Raw genomic sequence first — 24066 nt, forward strand, 5'->3', positions numbered from 1 at the left:
AAAAAAGGTTTACTGCTTATCTAAAACACACAAAGGTTTAACTAACCTTAGTGGCTGACCTATAGTGTCTGCAAGTGTATTATTACATGAACATCTTAAGAAATATGTTATGAGTACAGCCTCCTGTATCAGGGACAGACAGGACTTTTTGAACAAAATAAAGGGTAAAGTTTCGAATATGGACATGTTTTCGTTCTGTTTGGATGTCAAAAGTCTATTTACTAATATTAAGCATGAAATAGGGATTCAGGTTTTGTTCCATTTTTGGAGGGACTCCCCTATGTTTCATTTTCTGATAGATTTAGTTATGTTCTGTTTAAAAAAATATTTTTTTATGTTCAATGGAAACATTTTCCAGCACTTGCAGGGCACTGCCATGGGGGCGGTTTTCACCTCCATGTATGCCAATTTAGTCATGGCTAAACTTGAAGATGACTTTATTTATAGACATGATTTTGTTTAGATCAAAAGTTATTTTATATTTTATATTTATTGATGATCTTATTTTCTATGTCAAGGAAGCCAGACAGAGGCCCTTGTTTTTTTTTAATGACTTACAAGCTAATACTATGGGCTTAAGCTTTGATGGTATACAGCTTGGCCCACAAGTGAATTTTTTGGATATAAGCCTAGATGGATTTACTACTAGTCTCCATAGGAAATTTGAACATAGAAATGTATTTTTATATGGGAATAGCTATCACCCCAAACATTTGGTCAAGGTACTGCCCTGCAATGAATTCTTATGAATTCATAGGCTATGCAGCCTTGATATGAGCTTTGATTTAGAGGTAGTTGAATCAGAAAAAGTGTTTATTAGAAGAGGCTATGATGTCCAGCTGGTGAGGGAAGCTAAACAAAAACTATGGACATGAGGTATTCTGTTAACTCTCAGGGAGATTCTCATTATGTCCGTGCTAGTGGAAAATATAATGTTTGTATTGGTGGAAATAAATCTACCAATACAGTTGTGAACAATGGAGAGCAGAAGAAAGTTTTCTTAGTGGCATCTTATAATGTTATAACTGAGGAAATAGTTAAAAAAGCACACAGCTTGTGACCTCTGCTCCTAAGGGATAAAATGTTGAACTCTATACTACCTGATTTTGTGATTATTGCATATAAAAAAGCTAGGAATGTGTCTGACATTCTGGTACATAACCAATTTTGTTTACCAGATGTTAATGTCAGTCAGAGCTTAAGCATAAATAAAGGCACTGTTCCATGTGATGGCTATTCCATCTGTCAATATGTAGTAAGCTCTTTTCCCTATATTAATGGCATCAAGTTTACAGCTAGGCATGAATACAGTTGTAACATGGAGGGGTTAGTGTATGTGCTGAGATGTGGATGTAGGAAGTTTTACATAGGGGAAACTTATAGGAGTTTTAGGGTCTGGTTGCAGGAACATATTAGGGACATAAAAAATAAAAAATTAGAGAGTCCCTTGGGAGTCTTTTTTTGATAGCACACAACTCTAACCCTGATTCTCTTAGGGGTTGCATCTTGGAAAAATTGCAAGTTGGCATAGGTGAATGTGTGTCTTTAAAAAACAAACTCTTAAAAAAAGAAACTCTGCTGATTTTAAAGTATGGTACTTTAGAGCCCCAGGGACTCAACAAAGATGTAATTGGAAGTATGTGATTTGAATTGTATGCTTAATTGATTAATTGTTTTGCGCAATATGCTGTATATAAGCAAACAGTATTTTGTAATGTTTTTACTCTTGGAAGGCTGTGTAAGCCAAGGCGCTAAGTGTTTCATTAAATTCGCTTACTTCTTCGATCGGTGGTCTTGGTGGTATTTTATCATTTTATTTTTTATTTTTTTTTTTATTTTTTAAGGTGTATAATCAAAAATATATAAGCCAGTATGTCAGCTTAAAACTATAACATCAAAGACTTCCTAAGCCAGACACAATATGCATGATGTACTCAAAACAGTGGTCGCTTTTTGAATAACACTGAAACATCAGTGTACGTATACAAATGTTCCCTATATGATGACATAAACATGCATTGAAATTACATGTCACATTTGCAAGAAAGATGCCGGAGTGAAATAAGGTGAAACAACCAAAATGTTATGAATTATAATAGAAACCAATACCAAGATCTATGAATTATAACAGAAAAATAACTACACACTGATATGGTACAACTATTTGCAATGAGTCAAAGTTTTCAGTTCTTCTCTTCAATCATCATGAGGGCTAGCAGAACATAAAAACTATGACCACTGGTCTTCCTCCTCTTACTCAGTCCCTGCCTTTATTTTGGACTAGTCCTGACATACTGTGGTGATGAGCACTGTCCATCCCATGCAGGTTGAGAAGAATTATGAGGTAGAGGTAGAGATAAAGGGCATAGCAGCAGGCTCGCCTGGAGTACAATGCAGAAAATCCATCATTAGTAATTGTCAGAGGCAGCATTTGCAGCAGAACAATAAACAACTGTCAAGAATAAGTGACTAGAGAATGAGCCAACACTATAAGATGTAAGTTAGCCTCCAACTAAAACCTTCCAGAAGGGACAATGATAAGGTATAAAGAACTCCAGCAACTTAAATACTCAGTAACACAACCCTTAGATCATAAACTGCTCCACATTACCAACTGCAAGACAAGGTCCAAAATGCTTTTGCTTAACATCTACACAACAAAGATTATATTAGTGACTCTGCCTGCCAACTTAACTGAGAGTGTGGTGAATGACCTTTTCACTGTCACCTAGTTTCTGAATGGCTTGGCCACTGAAGTGGTCTTTTCTACTGGCTGGCTGCCACAGCTCCACCAGATATCCCTTCAATTAATAAAATGAAAGTGTACTAGCCTTTTCCACATCCTGTTACATTGCTGCACTGCCCCCTGCTTTACCAGCCGGCACCACTTCTCATATACATCCACAACTAAACTGAGCAGGTGAGAGGAAACAGCATGAAATAATGATCCACCCACAGCTTTCTAAAGTAAATACTGATATGACTACAGTCATCAAGATTCTTGACCACTTGCATGATAAACAGTAACAGCAGCAAACAGAGAAGTATGTCTGATGACAAAACCACTAGCATAATAATTATTGACGGTGGTAGAAAGAGATGCTTGCCTTACAGGAAGAAATTTTAAGTGTGTCTACTTAAAGGTGTATATGGTCAGAAATCTTATGGTCTTCATAATCACTTGTCTATTATTGTTCGTATGGCACAGGCATTGATAATCAATAACAGGGATAGAGATGCATACCTTATGACTCAATCACTAACATAATAATCAGCAAAAAGAGATGCATGCCATAGGACTCAATCACTAGTACAGAAACTAGTAACAGTGTCAAACAGATGTGAATGCCTTATGACAGAACCACTATCATAATAATCAGTAACAGTGTCAAGCAGATGTGACCACCTAATGACAGAACCACTGTCATAATAATCACTACAAGTGCAAACAGATGTGAACGCCTTATGACAGAATGACTGTCATAATAATCAGCAACAGTGGCAAACAGATGTGAATGCCTTATGACAATACCACTGTCATAATAATCACTCCCAGTGTAAACAGATGTGAACGCCTTATGACAGAATGACTGTCATAATAATCAGAAACAGTGGCAAACAGATGTGAACGCCTTAAGACAGAACCACCGTTATAATAATCAGTAACAGTGGCAAACAGATGTGAAAACCTTGTGACAGAACCACTGTCATAGTAGTCAGCAAGAGTGGCAAACAGATGTGTACGCCTTATGACAGAACCACTATCATAATAATCAGTAACAGTGGCAAACAGATGTGAACGCCTTATGACAGAACCACTATCATAATAATCAGTAACAGTAGCAAGCAGATGTGAACACCTTATGACAGAACCACTATCATGATAATCAGTAACAGTGGCAAACAGATGTGAACGCCTTATGATAGAACCACTATCATAATAATCAGTAACAGTGTAAACAGATGTGAACGCCTTATGACAGAACCACCATCATATTAATCAGTAACAGTGGCGAACAGATGTGAACGCCTTATGACAGAACCACCATCATAATAATTAGTAACAGTGTAAAACAGATGTGAACGCTTTAAGACAGAACCACTATCATAAAAATCAGTAACAGTGGCAAACAGATGCGAAAGCCTTATGACAGAACCACTATCATAATAATCAGTAAAAGTGTCAAACAGATGTGAACGCCTAATGGCAGAACCACTGACATAATAATCAGCACCAGTGACAAACAGATGTGAATGCCTTATGACAGAACCACTGCTATAATAATCAGTAACAGTGGCAAACAGATGTGAATGCCTTATGACAGAACCACTGTCATAATAATCAGTAACAGTGGCAAACAGATGTAAACGCCTCATGACAGAACCACTATCATATTAATCAGTAACAGTGGCAAACAGATCAGAAAGCCTTATGACAGAACCACCATCATAAAAATCAGTAACAGTGGCAAACAGATGTGAATGCCTTATGACAGAACCACCATCATAATAATTAGTACCAGTGGCAAAGAGATGTGAACGCCTTATGAGAGAACCACTGTCATAATAATCAGTAACAGTGGCAAACGGATGTGAATGGCTTATGACAGAATCACTGTCATAATAATCAGTAACAGTGGCAAACAGATATGAACGCCTTATGACAGAACCACTGTCATAATAATCAGTAACAGTGGCAAACAGATGAGAACACATTGTGAAAGAACCACCATCATAGTAATCAGTAACAGTGGCAAAAAGATGTGCACACCTTATGACAGAACCACTTTCATAGTAATCAGTAATAGCGACAAAAAGATATGCGTGCCTTATTACAGAAACACTTTCATAATAATCAGTAACAGTAGCAAACAGATGTGAATGCCTTGTGACAGAACCACCACCATAATAATCGGTAACAGTGGCAAACAGATGTGAACACCTTATGACAGAACCACCATCATAATAATCAGTAACAGTGGCAAACATATGTGAATGCCTTATGACAGAACCACTATGATAATAATCAGCAACAGTAGCAAACAGTGGTGAACGCCTTATGACAGAACCACTATCATAATAATCAGTAACCATGTAAACAGATATGAACACATTAATAAAGAACAACCATCATAATAATCAGTAGGCAAACAGATGTGAACGCCTTATGACAGAACCACCATCATAATAATTAGTAACAGTGTCAAACATATGTGAACGCTTTATGACAGAACCACTATCATAAAAATCAGTAACAGTGTCCAACAGATGTGAACGCCTTATGACAGAACCACTATCATAATAATCAGTAAAAGTATCAAACAGATGTGAATGCCTAATGAAAGAACCACTGTCATAATAATCGGTACCAGTGGCAAACAGATGTGAACGCCTTATGACAGAACCACTGCCATACTAATCAGTAACAGTGGCAAACATATGTGAATGCCTTATGACAGAACCACTGTCATAATAATCAGTAACAGTGGCAAACAGATGTAAACGCCTCATGACAGAAGCACTATCATATTAATCAGTAAAAGTGTCAAACAGATGTGAAGGCCTAATGACAGAACCACTGACATAATAATCAGTACCAGTGGCAAACAGATGTGAATGCCTTATGACAGAACCATTGTTAGAATAATCAGTAACAGTGTCAAACAGATGTCAACCCCTTATGACAGTACCACCATTATAATAATCAGTAACAATGTCAAACAGATGTGAACACATTATGACAGAACCACCATCATAATAATCAGTACCAGTGTCAAACAGATGTGAATGCCTAATGACAGAACCACTGTCATAATAATCAGTACCAGTGGCAAACAGATGTGAATGCCTAATGAAAAAAACACTGTCATAATAATCAGTACCAGTGGCAAACCGATGTAAATGCCTTATGACAGAACCACTGTCATGATAATCAGTAACAGTGGCAAACAGATCTGAATGCCTTATGACAAAACCACTGTCATAATAATCAGTAACAGTGGCAAACAGAAGTGAATGCCTTATGACAGAACCAGCATCAGAATAATCAATAACAGTGGCAAACAGATGTCAATACCTTGTGACAGAACAACCGTCATAATAATCAGTAACAGTGGCAAAGAGATGTGTGCGTCTTATGACAGAACCAACATCATAATAGTCAGTAACAGTGTTAAACAGATGTGAACGCTTTATGACAGAACCACTATCATAAAAATCAGTAACAGTGGCAAACAGATGTGAATGCCTTATAACAGAACCACCATCATAATAATTAGTAACAGTGCCAAACAGATGTGAATGCCTTATGACAGAACCACTAACTTAATAATCAGTAAAAGTGACAAACAGATGTGCACGTCTTATGAAAGAACCACCATCATAATAATCAGTAACAGTGTCAAACAGATGTGAACGCTTTATGATAGAACCACTATCATAAAAATAAGTAACAGTGGCAAACAGATGTGAATGCCTTATGATAGAACCACTGTCATAATAATCAGTAACACTGGCAAACAGATGGGAATGCCTTATGACAGAACCACCGTCATTATAATCAGTAACAGTGGCAAACAGATGGGAATGCCTTATGACAGAACCACCATCATAATAATTAGTAACAGTGTCAAACATATGTGAACGCTTTATGACAGAACCACTATCATACAAATCAGTAACAGTGGCAAATAGATGTGAACGCCTTATGACAGAACCACCATCATAATAATTAGTAACAGTGTCAAACATATGTGAACGCTTTATGACAGAACCACTATCATAAAAATCAGTAACAGGGGCAAACAGATGTGAATGCCTTATGATAGAACCACTGTCATAATAATCAGTAACACTGGCAAACAGATGTGAACGCCTTATGACAGAATGACCGTCATTATAATCAGTAACAGTGGCAAACAGATGGGAATGCCTTATGACAGAACCACCATCATAATAATTAGTAACAGTGTCAAACACATGTGAACGCTTTATGACAGAACCACTATCATATTAATCAGTAACAGTGGCAAGCAGAACAGAAAGCCTTATGACAGAACCACCATCATAATAATCAGTAACAGTGGCAAACAGATGTGAACACATTGTGAAAGAACCACCGTCATAATAATCAGTAACAGTGGCAAAAAGATGTGCACGCCTTATGACAGAACCACTTTCATAGTAATCAATAACAGTGGCAAACAGATGTGAACGCCTTATGACAGAACCACTATGACAATAATCAGTAACAGTAGCAAACAGTTGTGAAAGCCTTATGACAGAACCACTATCATAATAATCAGTAATCATGTAAACAGATATGAACACATTATGACAGAACCACCATCATAATAATCAGTATGCAAAAAGATGTGAACGCCTTATGACAGAACCACCATCATAATAATTAGTAACAGTGTCAAACATATGTCAACGCTTTATGACAGAACCACTATCATAAAAATCAGTAACAGTGTCCAACAGATGTGAACGCCTTATGACAGAACCACTGTCATAATAATCGGTACCAGTGGCAAACAGATGTGAACACCTTATGACAGAACCACTGACATACTAATCAGTAACAGTGGCAAACATATGTGAATGCCTTATGACAGAACCACTGTCATAATAATCAGTAACAGTGGCAAACAGATGTGAATGCCTTATGACAGAACCACTATCATAATAATCAGTAAAAGTGTCAAACAGATGTGAACGCCTAATGACAGAACCACTGTCATAATAATCAGTACCAGTGGCAAACAGATGTGAATGCCTTATGACAGAACCATTGTTAGAATAATCAGTAACAGTGTCAAACAGATGTCAACCCCTTATGACAGTACCACCATTATAATAATCAGTAACAGTGTCAAACAGATGTGAACACATTATGACAGAACCACCATCATAATAATCAGTACCAGTGTCAAACAGATGTGAATGCCTAATGACAGAACCAATGTCATAATAATCAGTACCAGTGGCAAACAGATGTGAATGCCTTATGACAGAACCACTGTCATAATAATCAGTAACAGTGGCAAACAGATTTGAATGCTTTATGAAAGAACCACCATCTTAATAATCATTAACAGTGGCAAACAGATGTGATTGCCTTATGACAGAACCACTATCATAATAATCAGTAACAGTGGCAAACAGATGTGAACGCCTCATGACAAAACCACTATCATAATAATCAGTAACAGTGGCAAACATGGGTGAAAGCCTTATGACAAAACCACTATCATAATAATATGTAACAGTGGCAAACAGATGTCAATGCCTTATGATAGAACCACTATCATAATAATCAGTAACAGTGGCAAACAGATGTGAATGCCTTATGACAGAACCACTGTCATAATAATCAGTAACAGTGGCAAACAGATGTGAACGCCTTATGACAGAACCACTATCATAATAATCAGTAACAGTGGCAAACAGATGTGAATGCCTTATGACAGAACCACCATCATAATAATCATTAACAGTGGCAAACAGATGGGATTGCCTTATGACAGAACCACTATCATAATAATCAGTAACAGTGGCAAACAGATGTGAATGCCTTATGACAGAACCACTGTCATAATAATCAGTAACAGTGGCAAACAGATGTGAATGCCTTATGACAGAACCACTATCATAATAATCAGTAACAGTGGCAAACAGATGTGAATGCCTTATGACAGAACCACCGTCATAATAATCAGTAACAGCGGCAAACATATGTGAACGCCTTATGACAAAACCACTATCATAATATTCAGTAACAGTGGCAAACTGATGTGAATGCCTTATGACAGAACCACTGTCATAATAATCAGTAACAGTGGCAAACAAATGTGAACGCCTTATGACAGAACCACCGCCATAATAATCAGTAACAGTGGCAAACAGATGTGAACGCCTTATGACAGAACCACCGCCATAATAATCAGTAACAGTGGCAAACAGATGTGAACGCCTTATGACAGAACCACTATCATAATAATCAGTAAAAGTGTCAAACACATGTGAATGCCTTATGACAGAACCACTGTCATAATAATCACTAACAGTGGCAAACAGATGTGAACGCCTTATGACAGAACTACTATCATAATAATCAGTAACAGTGTCAAACAGATGTGAACGCCTTATGACAGACGACTGTCATAATAATCATTAACAGTGGCAAACAGATGTGAATGCCTTATGACAGAACCTCTGTCATAATAATCAGTAACAGTGGCAAACAGATGTGAATGTCTTATGACAGAACCACCATAATAATAATCAGTAACAGTGGCAAACAGATGTGAATGCCTTATCACAGAACCACTATCATAATAATCAGTAAAAGTGTCAAACAGATGTGAACGCCTAATGACAGAACCACTGTCATAATAATCAGTACCAGTGGCAAACAGATGTGAATGCCTAATGAAAGAACCACTGTCATAATAATCAGTACCAGTGGCAAACAGATGTGAATGCCTTATGACAGAACCACTGTCATAATAATCAGTAAATGTGGCAAACAGATGTCAATACCTTGTGACAGAACCACCGTCATAATAATCAGTAACAAAGGCAAACAGATATGAATGCCTTATGATAGAACCACTATCACAATAATCAGTAACAGTGGCAAGCAGAGGTGAAACCCTTATGACAGGACCACTATCATAATAATCAGTAACAGGCAAACAGATGTGAAACCTTATGATAGAACCACTATCACAATAATCAGTAACAGTGGCAAACAAATGTGAATGCCTTATGACAGGACCCCTATCATAATAATCAGTAACAAAGGCAAACAGATGTGAATGCCTTATGATAGAACCACTATCACAATAATCAGTAACAGTGCCAAACAGATGTGAACGCCTTATGACAGAACCTCCGTCATAATAATCAGTAACAGTGGCAAACAGATGTGAACGTCTTATGACAGAACCAGTGTCATAATAATTAGTAACAGTGTCAAACATATGTGAATGCTTTATGACAGAACCACTATCATAAAAATCAGTAACAGTGTCAAACAGATGTGAACACCTTATGACAGAACCACTATCATAATAATCAGTAAAAGTGTCAAACAGATGTGAACTCCTAATGACAGAACCACTGTCATACTAATCAGTAGCAGTGGTAAACAGATGTGAATGCCTTATGACAGAACCACTGTCATAATAATCATTATTAGTGGCAAACAGATGTGAAAGCCTTATGACAGAACCACTGTCATAACAATCAGTAACAGTGGCAAACAGATCTGAAAGCCTTATGACAGAACCACTATCATAATAATCAGTAACAGTGTTAAACAAATGTGAACCCCTTATGACAGAACCACCATTATAATAATCAGAAACAATGCTAAACAGATGTGAATGCCTAATGACAGAACCACTGTCATAATAATCAGTACCAGTGGCAAACAGATGTGAACGCCTATTGAAAGAACCACTGTCATAATAATCAGTACCAGTGGCAAACAGATGTGAATGCCTTATGACAGAACCACTGTCATAATAATCAGTAACAGTGGCAATCAGATGTCAATACCTTGTGACAGAACCACCGTCATAATAATCAGTAACAGTGGCAAACAGATGTGTGTGCCTTATGACAGAACCACTAACATAATAATCAGTAACAGTGACAAACAGATGTGAACGCCTTATGACAGAACCACTATCATAAAAATCAGTAACAGTGGCAAACAGATGTGAATGCCTTATGACAGAACCACTAACATAATAATCAGTAACAGTGACAAACAGATGTGAATGCCTTATGACAGAACCACTATCATAATAATCAGTAACAGTGTCCAACAGATTTGAATGCCTTATGACAGAACCACCATCATAATAATCAGTAACAGTGGCAAACAGATTTGAATGCCTTGTGAAAGAACCACTATCATAATAATCAGTAAAAGTGGCAAACAGATGTGAATGCCTTATGATAGAACCACTATCATAATAATCAGTAACAGTGGCAAACAGATGTGAAAGCCTTATGACAGAACCGCCATCATAATAATCAGTAACAGTAGCAAACAGATGTGAACGCCTTATGACAGAACCACTATCATAATAATCAGTAACAGTGGCAAACAGATGTGAACACCTTATGAAAGAACCACCGTCATAATAATCATTAACAGGGGCAAACAGATGTGAATGCCTTATGACAGAACCACTATCATAATAATCAGTAACAGTGGCAAACAGATGTGAATGCCTTATGACAGAACCACTGTCATAATAATCAGTAACAGTGTCAAACAGATGTGAATGCCTTATGACAGAACCACTATCATTATAATCAGTAACAGTGTCAAACAGATGTGAACCCCTTATGACAGAACCACCATTATAATAATCAGTAACGATGTCAAACAGATGTGAATGCCTTATGACAGAACCACTGTCATAATAATCAGTAACAGTGGCAAACAGATGTGAACGCCTTATGACAGAACCACTGTCATAATAATCAGTAACAGTGACAAACAGATGTGAATGCCTTAGGACAGAACCACTGTCATTATAATCAGTAACAGTGGCAAACAGATGTGAATGCCTTATGACAGAACCACTATCATAATAATCAGTAACAGTGGCAAACAGATGTGAATGCCTTATGACAGAACCACTGTCATAATAATCAGTAATACTGGCAAACAGATGTGAATGCCTTATGACAGAACCACTGTCATAATAATCAGTAACACTGGCAAACAGATGTGAATGCCTTATGACAGAACCACTGTCATTATACTCAGTAACAGGGCAAACAGATGTGAATGCCTTATGACAGAACCACTATCATAATAATTAGTAAAAGTGTCAAACAGATGTGAATGCCTTATGACAGAACCACTATCATAATAATCAGTAACAGTAGCAAACAGATGTGAAAGCCTTATGACAGAACCGCCATCATAATAATCAGTAACAGTGTCAAACAGATGTGAACGCTTTATGACAAAACCACTATCATAATAATCAGTAACAGTGGCAAACAGATGTGAATGCCTTATGACAGAACCACTATCATAATAATCAGTAACAGTGGCAAACAGATGTGAACGCCTTATGACAGAACCACTATCATAATAATCAGTAACAGTGGCAAACAGATGTGAAAGCCTTATGACAAAACAACTATCATAATAATCAGTAACAGTGGAAAACAGATGTGCGTGCCTTATGACAGAACCACTATCATAATAATCAGTAACAGTGGCAAACAGATGTGAATGCCTTATGACAGAACCACTGTCATAATAATCAGTAACAGTGACAAACAGATGTGAATGCCTTATGACAGAACCTCTGTCATAATAATCAGTAACAGTGTCAAACAGATGTGAATGCCTTATGACAGAACCACCATTATAATAATCAGTAACAGTGTCAAACAGATGTAAATGCCTAATGACAGAACCACTGTCATAATAATCAGTACCAGTGGCAAACAGATGTGAACGCCTTATGATAAAACCACTGTCATAATAATCAGTACCAGTGGCAAACAGATGTGAATGCCTTATGACAGAACCACTGTCATAATAATCAGTAACAGTGGCAAACAGATGTGAATGCCTTATGACAGAACCACTGTCATAATAATCAGTAACAGTGGCAAACAGATGTGAATGCCTTATGACAGAACCACTATCATAATAATCAGTAACAGTGGCAAACAGATGTGAATGCCTTATGACAGAACCACTATCATAATAATCAGTAACAGTGGCAAACAGATGTGAATGCCTTATGACAGAACCACTATCATAATAATCAGTAACAGTACCAAACAGATGTGAATGCCTTATGACAGAACCACTATCATAATAATCAGTAACAGTGGAAAACAGATGTGAATGCCTAATGACAGAACCACTGTCATAATAATCAGTAACAGTGGCAAACAGATGTGAATGCCTTATGACAGAACCACTATCATAATAATCAGTAACAGTGGCAAACAGATGTGAATGCCTTATGACAGAACCACTATCATAATAATATGTAACAGTGGCAAACAGATGTCAATGCCTTATGATAGAACCACTATCATAATAATCAGTAACAGTGGCAAACAGATGTGAACGCCTTATGACAGAACCACTATCATAATAATTAGTAACAGTGGCAAACAGATGTGAATGCCTTATGATAGAACCACTATCATAATAATCAGTAACACTGGCAAACTGATGTGAATGCCTTATGACAGAACCACCATATAATAATCAGTAACAGTGGCAAACAGATGTGAATGCCTTATGACAGAACCACTGTCATAATAATCAGTAACAGTGGCAAACAGATGTGAGCCTTATGACAGAACCACTGTCATAATAATCAGTAAAAGTGGCAAACAGATGTGAATGCCTTATGACAGAAGCACTGTCATAATAATCCGTAACAGTGGCAAACAGATGTGAATGCCTTATGACAGAACCACTATCATATTAATCAGTAACAGTGGCAAACAGATCTGAAAGCCTTATGACAGAACCACTATCATAATAATCAGTAACAGTGGCAAACAGATGTGAATGCCTTATGACAGAACCACTATCATAATAATCAGTAACAGTGGCAAACAGATGTGAATGCCTTATGACAGAACCACTGTCATAATAATCAGTAACAGTGGCAAACAAATGGGATTGCCTTATGACAGAACCACTATCATAATAATCAGTAACAGTGGCAAACAGATTTGAATGCCTTGTGACAGAACCACCATCATTATAATCAGTAAGAGTGTCAAACAGATGTGAACCCCTTATGACAGAACCACCATCATATTAATCAGTAACAGTGGCGAACAGATGTGAATGCCTTATGACAGAACCACTGTGATAATAATCAGTAATACTGGCAAACAGATGTGAACGCCTTATGACAGAACCACTATCATAATAATCAGTAACAGTAGCAAACAGATGTGAACACCTTATGACAGAACCACTATCATAATAATCAGTAACAGGGGCAAACAGATGTGAATGCCTTATGACAGAACCACTATCATAATAATCAGTAACAGTGGCAAACAGATGTGAATGCCTTATGACAGAACCACCGTCATAATAATCAGTAACAGTGGCAAACAGATGTGAACGCCTTATGACAGAACCACTATCATTATAATCAGTAACAGTGTCAAACAGATGTGAACCCCTTATGACAGAACCACCATTATAATAATCAGTAACAATGTCAAACAGATGTGAATGCCTTATGACAGAACCACTATCATAATAATCAGTAACAGTAGCAAACAGATGTGAAAGCCTTATGACAGAACCACTGTCATAATAATCAGTAACAGTGGCAAACAGATGTGAACGCCTTATGACAGAACCACTATCATAATAATCAGTAACAGGGGCAAACAGATGTGAACGCCTTATGACAGAACCACTATCATAATAATCAGTAACAGTGGCAAACAGATGTGAATGCCTTATGACAGAACCACTGTCATAATAATCAGTAACAGTGACAAACAGATGTGAATGCCTTATGACAGAACCACTGTCATAATAATACGTAACAGTGGCAAACGGATGTAACTGCCTTATGACAGAACCACTGTCATTATACTCAGTAACAGGGCAAACAGATGTTAATGCCTTACGACAGTACCTCTGTCATAATAATCAGTAATACTGGCAAACAGATGTGAATGCCTTATGATAGCACCACTATCATTATAACCAGTAACAGTGGCAAACAGATGTGAATGCCTTATGACAGAACCACTATCATAATAATCAGTAAAACTGTCAAACAGATGTGAATATCTTATGACAAAACAAATATCATAATAATTAGTAACAGTGGCAAACAGATGTGAATGCCTTATGACAGAACCACTGTCATAATAATCAGTAACAGTGGCAAACAGATGTGAATGCCTTATGACAGAACCACTGTCATAATAATCAGTAACAGTGGCAAACAGATGTGAATGCCTTATGACAGAACCACTGTCATAATAATCAGTAATACTGGCAAACAGATGTGAATGCCTTATGATAGAACCACTGTCATAATAATCAGTAACACTGGCAAACAGATGTGAATGCCTTATGACAGAACCACTGTCATTATACTCAGTAACAGGGCAAACAGATGTGAATGCCTTATGACAGAACCACTATCATAATAATTAGTAAAAGTGTCAAACAGATGTGAATGCCTAATGACAGAACCACTGTCATAATAATCAGTACCAGTGGCAACCAGATGTGAACGCCTTATGACAGAACCACTATCATAATAATCATTAACAGTGGCAAACAGATGTGATTGCCTTATGACAGAACCACTATCATAATAATCAGTAACAGTGGCAAACAGATGTGAATGCCTTATGACAGAACCGCCATCATAATAATCAGTAACAGTAGCAAACAGATGTGAACGCCTTATGACAGAACCACTATCATAATAATCAGTAAGAGTAGCAAACAGATGTGAAAGCCTTATGACAGAACAGCCATCATAATAATCAGTAACAGTAGCAAACAGATGTGAACGCCTTATGACAGAACCACTATCATAATAATCAGTAACAGTGGCAAACAGATGTGAATGCCTTATGACAGAACCACTGTCATAATAATCAGTAATACTGGCAAACAGATGTAAACGCCTTATGACAGAACCACTATCATTATAATCAGTAACAGTGTCAAACAGATGTGAAAGCCTTATGACAGAACCACCATCATAATAATCAGTAACAGTACCAAACAGATGTGAATGCCTTATGACAGAACCACTATCATAATAATCAGTAACAGTGGCAAACAGATGTGTGTGCCTTATGGCAGAACCACCATCATAATAATCAGTAACAGTGTCAAACAGATGTGAATGCTTTATGACAGAACCACTATCATAATAATCAGTAACAGTGGCAAACAGATGTGAATGCCTTATGACAGAACCACTGTCATAATAATCAGTAATACTGGCAAACAGATGTGAATGCCTTATGACAGAACCACTATCATAATAATCAGTAACAGTGGCAAACAGATGTGAACGCCTTATGAAAGAACCACCGTCATAATAATTAGTAACAGTAGCAAACAGATGTGAACGCCTTATGACAGAACCGCCATCATAAAAAGCAGTAACAGTTGCAAACATATGTGAATGCTTTATGACAGAACCACTATCATAAAAATCAGTAACAGTGGCAAACAGATGTGAACGCCTTATGACAGAACCACTATCATAATAATCAGTAACAGTGGCAAACAGATGTGAACGCCTTATGACAGAACCACTATCATAATAATCAGTAAAAGTGGCAAACAGATGTGAATGCCTTATGACAGAACCACTATCATAATAATCAGTAACAGTAGCAAACAGATGTGAACGCCTTATGACAGAACCGCCATCATAATAATCAGTAACAGTAGCAAACAGATGTGAACGCCTTATGACAGAACCACTATCATAATAATCAGTAACAGTGGCAAACAGATGTGAACGCCTTATGACAGAACCACTATCATAATAATCAGTAACAGTGGCAAATAGATGTGAACACCTTATGATAGAACCACTATCATAAAAATCAGTAACAGTGGCAAACAGATGTGAACGCCTTATGACAGAACCACTATCATAATAATCAGTAAAAGTGTCAAACAGATGTGAATGCCTTATGACAAAACCACTATCATAATAATTAGTAACAGTGTCAAACAGATGTGAATGCCTTATGACAAAACCACTATCATAATAATTAGTAACAGTGGCAAACAGATGTGAATGCCTTATGATAGAACCACTGTCATAATAATCAGAAACACTAGCAAACAGATGTGAACGCCTTAGGACAGAACCACTGTCATTATAATCAGTAACAGTGGCAAACAGATGTGAATGCCTTATGACAGAACCACTATCATAATAATCAGTAACAGTGTCAAACAGATGTGAACGCCTTATGACAGACGACTGTCATAATAATCATTAACAGTGGCAAACAGATGTGAATGCCTTATGACAGAACCTCTGTCATAATAATCAGTAACAGTGTCAAACAGATGTGAATGCCTTATGACAGAACCACCATTATAATAATCAGTAACACTGTCAAACAGATGTGAACACATTATGACAGAACCACTATCATAATAATCAGTACCAGTGTCAAACAGATGTGAATGCCTAATGACAGAACCAATGTCATAATAATCAGTACCAGTGGCAAACAGATGTAAATGCCTTATGACAGAACCACTGTCATGATAATCAGTAACAGTGTCAAACAGATGTGAATGCCTTATGACAAAACCACTGTCATAATAATCAGTAACAGTGGCAAACAGATGTGAATGCCTTATGACAAAACCACTGTCAAAATAATCAGTAACAGTGGCAAACAGATGTGAACGCCTCATGACAAAACCACTATCATAATAATCAGTAACACTGGCAAACAGAAGTGAATGCCTTATGACAGAACCAGAGTCAGAATCATCAATAACAGTGGCAAACAGATGTCAATACCTTGTGACAGAACAACCGTCATAATAATCAGTAATAGTGGCAAACAGATGTGTGCGCCTTTTGACAGAACCAACATCATAATATTCAGTAACAGTGTCAAACAGATGTGAACGCTTTATGACAGAACCACTATCATAAAAATCAGTAACAGTGGCAAACAGATGTGAATGCCTTATAACAGAACCACCATCTTAATAATTAGTAACAGTGGCAAACAGATGTGAATGCCTTATGATAGAACCACTGTCATAATAATCAGTAACACTGGCAAACAGATGTGAATGCCTTATGACAGAACCACTGTCATTATAATCAGTAACAGTGGCAAACAGATGAGAATGCCTTATGACAAAACCACCATCAGAATAATTAGTAACAGTGTCAAACATATGTGAACGCTTTATGACAGAACCACTATCATAAAAATCAGTAACAGTGGCAAACAGATGTGAACGCCTTATGACAGAACCACTATCATAATAATCAGTAAAAGTGTCAAACAGATGTGAACGCCTAATGACAGAACCACTGTCATAATAATCAGTACCAGTGGCAAACAGATGTGAACGCCTTATGACAGAACCACTGTCATAATAATCAGTAACAGTGACAAACAGATGTGAATGCCTTATGACAGAACCACTGTCATAATAATACGTAACAGTGGCAAACGGATGTAACTGCCTCATGACAGAACCACTATCATATTAATCAGTAACAGTGGCAAACAGATCTGAAAGCCTTATGACAGAACCACCGTCATAATAATCACTAACAGTGGCAAACAGATGTGAACGCCTTATGACAGAACCACTATCATAATAATCAGTAACAGTGGCAAACAGATGTGAATGCCTTATGACAGAACCTCTGTCATAATAATCAGTAACAGTGTTAAACAGATGTGAACCCCTTATTGCAGAACCACCATAATAATAATCAGTAACAATGTCAAACAGATGTGAATGCCTTATGACAGAACCACCATTATAATAATCAGTAACAGTGTCAAACAGATGTAAATGCCTAATGACAGAACCACTGTCATAATAATCAGTACCAGTGGCAAACAGATGTGAATGCCTAATGAAAGAACCACTGTCATAATAATCAGTACCAGTGGCAAACAGATGTGAATGCCTTATGACAGAACCACTGTCATAATAATCAGTAACAGTGGCAAACAGATGTCAATACCTTGTGACAGAACCACCGTCATAATAATCAGTAACAGTGGCAAACAGATGTGAATGCTTTATGACAGAACCACTATCATAATAATTGGTAACAGTGACAAGCAGAGGTGAAACCCTTATGACAGGACCACTATCATAATAATCAGTAACAAAGGCAAACAGATGTGAATGCCTTATGATAGAACCACTATCACAATAATCAGTAACAGTGGCAAACAGATGTGAATGCCTTATGACAGAACCACTGTCATAATAATCAGTAACAGTGGCAAACAGATGTGAACACCTTATGACAGAACCACTATCATAATAATCAGTAACAGTGGCAAACAGATGTGAATGTCTTATGACAGAACCAGTGTCATAATAATTAGTAACAGTGTCAAACATATGTGAACACCTTATGACAGAACCACTATCATAATAATCATTAAAAGTGTCAAACAGATGTGAACGCCTTATGACAGAACCACTATCATAATAATCAGTAACAGTGTCAAACAGATGTGAACGCCTTATGACAGACGACTGTCATAATAATCATTAACAGTGGCAAACAGATGTGAATGCCTTATGACAGAACCACTATCATATTAATCAGTAACAGTGGCAAACAGATGTGAAAGCCTTATGACAGAACCACTGTCATAATAATCAGTAACAGTGGCAACCAGATGTGAACGCCTTATGACAGAACCACTATCATAATAATCAGTAACAGTGTTAAACAAATGTGAACCCCTTATGACAGAACCACCATTATAATAATCAGAAACAATGCTAAACAGATGTGAATGCCTAATGACAGAACCACTGTCATAATAATCAGTACCAGTGGCAAACAGATGTGAATGCCTTATGACAGAACCACTGTCATAATAATCAGTAACAGTGGCAAACAGATGTGAATGCCTTATGACAGAACCACTGTCATTATAATCAGTAACAGTGGCAAACAGATGTCTGTGCCTTATGACAGAACCACTAACATAATAATCAGTAACAGTGACAAACAGATGTGAACGCCTTATGACAGAACCACTATCATAAAAATCAGTAACAGTGGCAAACAGATGTGAATGCCTTATGACAGAACCACTAACATAATAATCAGTAACAGTGACAAACAGATGTGTGCGCCTTATGACAAAACCACCATCATAATAATCAGTAACAGTGTCAAACAGATTTGAATGCTTTACGATAGAACCACTATCATACAAATCAGTAACAGTTTCAAACAAATTTGAATGCCTTATGACAGAACCACCATCATAATAACAATAACAGTGGAAAACAGATGTGAATGCATTATGACAGAACCACTATCATAATAATCAGTAACAGTGGCAAACATGGGTGAAAGCCTTATGACAAAACCACTATCATAATAATTAGTAACAGTGGCAAACAGATGTGAACGCCTTATGATAGAACCACTATCATAATAATCAGTAACAGTGGCAAACAGATGTGAACACCTTATGAAAGAACCAGCGTCATAATAATCATTAACAGTGGCAAACAGATGGGAATGCCTTATGACAGAACCACTATCATAATATCAGTAACAGTGGCAAACAGATGTGAAAGCCTTATGATAGAACCACCATCATAATAATCACTAACAGTGGCAAACAGATGTGAACGCCTTATGACAGAACCACTATCATAATAATCAGTAACAGTGTCAAACAGATGTGAACGCCTTATGACAGACGACTATCATAATAATTAGTATCAGTGGCAAACAGATGTGAATGCCTTATGATAGAACCACTGTCATAATAATCAGTAACACTGGCAAACAGATGTGAACGCCTTATGACAGAACCACTGTCATTATAATCAGTAACAGTGGCAAACAGATGTGAACGCCTTATGACAGAACCACTATCATAATAATCAGTAAAAGTGTCAAACAGATGTGAATGCCTAATGACAGTACCACTGTCATAATAATCAGTACCAGTGGCAAACAGATGTGAACGCCTTATGACAGACGACTGTCATAACAATCAGTAAAAGTGGCAAACAGATGTGAATGCCTAATGAAAGAACCACTGTCATAATAATCAGTACCAGTGGCAAACAGATGTGAATGCCTTATGACAGAACCACTGTCATAATAATCAGTAACAGTGGCAAACAGATGTCAATACCTTGTGACAGAACCACCGTCATAATAATCAGTAACAGTGGCAGACAGATGTGCATGCCTTATGGCAGAACCACCATCATAATAATCAGTAACAGTGTCAAACAGATGTGAATGCATTATGACAGAACCACTATCATAATAATCGGTAACAGTGACAAGCAGAGGTGAAACCCTTATGACAGGACCACTATCATAATAATCAGTAACAAAGGCAAACAGATGTGAACGCCTTATGATAGAACCACTATCACAATAATCAGTAACAGTGGCAAACAGATGTGAATGCCTTATGACAGAACCACCGTCATAATAATCAGTAACAATGGCAAACAGATGGGAATGCCTTCTGACATTACCACTATCATAATAATCAGTAACAGTGGCAAACAGATGTGAACGCCTTATGACAGAACCTCCGTCATAATAATCAGTAACAGTGGCAAACAGATGTGAACGTCTTATGACAGAACCAGTGTCATAATAATTAGTAACAGTGTCAAACATATGTGAACGCTTTATGACAGAACCACTATCATAAAAATCAGTAACAGTGTCAAACAGATGTGAACACCTTATGACAGAACCACTATCATAATAATCATTAAAAGTGTCAAACAGATGTGAACTCCTAATGACAGAACCACTGTCATAATAATCAGTAGCAGTGGTAAACAGATGTGAAAGCCTTATGACAGAACCACTGTCATAATAATCCGTAACAGTGGCAAAGAGATGTAACCGCCTCATGACAGAACCACTATCATATTAATCAGTAACAGTGGCAAACAGATCTGAAAGCCTTATGACAGAACCACTGTCATAATAATCAGTAACAGTGGCAACCAGATGTGAACGCCTTATGACAGAACCACTATCATAATAATCAGTAACAGTGTTAAACAAATGTGAACCCCTTATGACAGAACCACCATTATAATAATCAGAAACAATGCTAAACAGATGTGAATGCCTAATGACAGAACCACTGTCATAATAATCAGTACCAGTGGCAAACAGATGTGAACGCCTATTGAAAGAACCACTGTCATAATAATCAGTACCAGTGGCAAACAGATGTGAATGCCTTATGACAGAACCACTGTCATAATAATCAGTAACAGTGGCAATCAGATGTCAATACCTTGTGACAGAACCACCGTCATAATAATCAGTAACAGTGGCAAACAGATGTGTGTGCCTTATGACAGAACCACTAACATAATAATCAGTAACAGTGACAAACAGATGTGCGTGGCTTATGACAGAACCACCATCATAATAATCAGTAACAGTGTCAAACAGATGTGAACGCCTTATGACAGAACCACTATCATAAAAATCAGTAACCCGTGGCAAACAGATGTGAATGCCTTATGACAGAACCACTAACATAATAATCAGTAACAGTGACAAACAGATGTGTGCGCCTTATGACAAAACCACCATCATAATAATCAGTAACAGTGTCAAACAGATTTGAATGCTTTATGATAGAACCACTATCGTACAAATCAGTAACAGTGGCAAACAAATTTGAATGCCTTATGACATAACCACCATCATAATAATAATAACAGTGGCAAACAGATGTGAATGCCTTATGACAGAACCACTATCATAATAATCAGTAACAGTGGCAAACATGGGTGAAAGCCTTATGACAAAACCACTATCATAATAATCAGTAAAAGTGGCAAACAGATGTGAACGCCTTATGATAGAACCACTATCATAATAATCAGTAACAGTGGCAAACAGATGTGAACGCCTTATGACAGAACCACTATCATAATAATCAGTAACAGTGGCAAACAGATGTGAATGCCTTATGACAGAACCACTATCATAATAATCAGTAACAGTGGCAAACAGATGTGAATGCCTTATGACAGAACCACTGTCATAATAATCATTAACAGTGGCAAACAGATGTGAACGCATTATGACAGAACCACTGTCATAATAATCAGTAACAGTGGCAAACAGATGGGAATGTCTTATGACAGAACCACTATCATAATAATCAGTAACAGTGGCAAACAGATGTGAACGCCTTATGACAGAACCGCCATCATAATAATCAGTAACAGTAGCAAAGAGATGTGAACGCCTTATGACAGAACCACTATCATAATAATCAGTACCAGTGGCAAACATATGTGAACGCCTTATGACAAAACCACTATCATAAAAATCAGTAACAGTGGCAAACAGATGTGAACGCCTTATGACAGAACCACTATCATAATAATCAGTAAAAGTGTCAAACAGATGTGAATGCCTTATGACAGAACCACCATTATAATAATCAGTAACAATGTCAAACAGATGGGATTGCCTTATGACAGAACCAGTATCATAATAATCAGTAACAGTGGCAAACAGATGTGAATGCCTTATGACAGAACCACTGTCATAATAATCAGTAATACTGGCAAACAGATGTGAATGCCTTATGACAGAACCACTATCATAATAATCAGTAACAGTAGCAAACAGATGTGAAAGCCTTATGACAGAACCGCCATCATAATAATCAGTAACAGTTGCAAACAGATGTGAACGCCTTATGACAGAACCACTATCATAATAATCAGTAACAGTGGCAAACAGATGTGAATGCCTTATGACAGAACCACTGTCATAATAATCAGTAACAGTGGCAAACAGATGTGAATGCCTTATGACAGAACCACTATCATAATAATCAGTAACAGTGGCAAACAGATGTGAATGCCTTATGACAGAACCACTGTCATAATAATCAGTAACAGTGGCAAACAGATGTGAACGCCTTATGACAGAACCACTATCATAATAATCAGTAACAGTGGCAAACAGATGTGAACGCCTTATGACAGAACCGCCATCATAATAATCAGTAACAGTAGCAAAGAGATGTGAACGCCTTATGACAGAACCACTATCATAATAATCAGTACCAGTGGCAAACAGATGTGAACGCCTTATGACAGAACCACTGTCATAATAATCAGTAACAGTGGCAAACAGATGTGAACGCCTTATGACAGAACCACTGTCATAATAATCAGTAACAGTGACAAACAGATGTGAATGCCTTATGACAGAACCACCATTATAATAATCAGTAATAGTGTCAAACAGATGTAAATGC

The sequence above is a fragment of the Protopterus annectens genome, chromosome 2.part0, assembly GCF_019279795.1.
Source record: "Protopterus annectens isolate FY-2018-M chromosome 2.part0, PAN1.0, whole genome shotgun sequence".
Lineage (NCBI taxonomy): Eukaryota > Metazoa > Chordata > Ceratodontiformes > Protopteridae > Protopterus > Protopterus annectens.